The sequence below is a fragment of the Dermacentor andersoni genome, chromosome 9 (assembly GCF_023375885.2).
Source record: "Dermacentor andersoni chromosome 9, qqDerAnde1_hic_scaffold, whole genome shotgun sequence".
NCBI classification, from domain to species: domain Eukaryota; kingdom Metazoa; phylum Arthropoda; class Arachnida; order Ixodida; family Ixodidae; genus Dermacentor; species Dermacentor andersoni.
The window spans coordinates 19747718-19750093 of NC_092822.1; positions in this window are offsets into that span (position 1 = coordinate 19747718).

A 2376-nucleotide genomic window follows, 5' to 3' on the forward strand; every position below is an offset into this window, starting at 1 on the left:
TACTGTGGCCCGTGACAACTGCCCCTTCCCACGCTTGTGCTTCACCGCCTAACAATATGGTACTGAGGCGAAGCTAGCTTTCGGAGACGCATTACGCAACGAGCTGTGCTCTGCGAGCTTCAAAGCCAATCGCGAGGATTACAAAGGCAGAGTCGGTGCCATTGCTGACAGCGACGAATTCTTTCAATGAAAAACACGGCATCGCTCGGCAAGAAGCTTAATAGCGAACATAGAAGCAGCTAGGCCTAACGTTGCCGCGGTGGTGGTTACGGCTGCCAGCGGATCTGCGTGCGAGAGTGCCGGTTCGAGGCGGCGAGATAATCAAAATAACGGCAGTGGCGGCTTTGATTAAGGCCATTTCTGAACTGCAGTCAGGGCAATATACATTGACTATATGAAGTACGTGGTGGTGCCGCAAAGCCGTGCAAATTTTCGGGCATGTCCGAAAAATCGGACGTCTACAATATCGGTTATTAACTACTCTGGCAATACGTCGTGCCGATGACACGGCGTCAATGACGATTCGTTGCGATTCCTCTGTTACTGGAGCCAGCATTACCACAACTTTCGTTCCCTTTCTATAAAGTTACAGCTAATTTTCCCTGATAGAAGCACAAATTCCCTGAGCTTTCCCTGAGTTTTTCCAGACTGTTCAAATTCCCTGAGAATTCCCGGTTTTCCCGGTTGGTAGACACCCTGGAATTAGGCCACCTCAAATTGGTTTACAGGATAAGGCAACTGAGCAAGCTTTGCTGCGAACAAAGTCTTATAATAAATTGCGACCTAACGTTGTATGCAGTGGAAGTATGTCTGGACCGAGGCTTTCGATTCAGTCAACCACCAAGTAATGTTCTATAAGCTGTATGCTTAAGGAATTAGAGGGTGCAGGCTAAACCTGATTTGAAGCTATTTGCAAAATGGTACGCAACATGTTACACTAGCTTTATCATCGTCCAAGCTAATCTCGGCGACTACAGGTGCAGCAAAAGGCTCATTAGGGCTGCTTTTCGTGTTCCTTTGTATGTGCGATACCACTTGTACCCACTAATGGAAAATTGCTTTTGTACACCGATTACACCAATTTCTTAATGCAGAATTAACAATAAGTAAATAGGCGGTGAGGAGATTTGCCAAAGGTGCTAGACGGAAACTACGAGAAGCTTCAAATGAACATCAGTGAAAGTACGAATTAATTTAAGTCGAAGTGCCAGAGTATTCTTTTTAGAATTTATATGTCTTAATATGGGGCACCCAAACTAATATTTTGTATTTTCGTTTTTCCCGAGTCTGTCTTGAAATGAGAATGTTAACTGAAACTCGAAGCTTCCAAGCCCAATAGGATCTTTGGGGAAGGATGAGACACGAAATACCTGCTAGGTTCAGGCCAAGAATATTTCTTTGATCCAATCGAATGCTCTATTCTGTTCTACGGCGCAGAAGTACTAGAACATCAAAAGGCTAGCGATGTTACAAAAGAAACCTTGCCATGCGCCTGAAATCGAGAAACACGGACGGCTACGGATTTTCATGACAGTTACAAATTGCTATTCACAAGCAAAGTACACACGTGCTGGCGCTCACCATACATCTATGCTGAGGTTAAAAGAGCCAAACGAAAAACTTAAAGACACTTGACGAAAGAAAATGCAGGTCAGAAATGTGTTATCGATTGCGAAAACTGAGGACAAATTATGACAGACGGAATATTAGCTTCTAGAACCCTGCTGTCGTTAATGATTACATGTTAAATTTGAGTTTCAAGGTAGGCGCCTCCCGATACATTCAAGAAAGCTACTTTAGAGGGATCTATTAGGGGAGCAACCCAATATATTTTCTCTAGGCTTAGCTAATACCAAACTTGCCCCCCCCCCCTTTTTTTTTTTTGACTGCATTCTTTTTGCAGCGTACTTAAAGTTCCACGATAAACGGTTAGTCTGTTTGCTTTACCCGAATACTCGGAATCTTAAGCTTAATTCTTGCGATCACTTGAACCATTTGCCTTACGATAATTGCATGTTAATATATTATTTGCCCAGACATTTAACTTGATATGCCTAGAGTGCGTCAAGGCTTGTATTGCATAATTTGTGGAACGCGGTATTATTCTAGTTGTTGGAATAAAAAAAATGTTGAGGACAGGGACCCAGTCAGGCGTACACAAGCATTTTTAATACTTGGTTTTCCTTGCTTTCTTCTGTGGTATATTCATTTTCCAATTGAGTATAAGATGAATATATTTCACTTGAAAGGAAGATCAAATTCAAATGAACTGAAACAACGAGGCTTACACGTAACAACTCGAGGACATCCGTAGTACAAATGGTCAGCACGTGGTACTTACCCGTAGTAGTGCAGGGCGATGGCACGGTCGGTCAC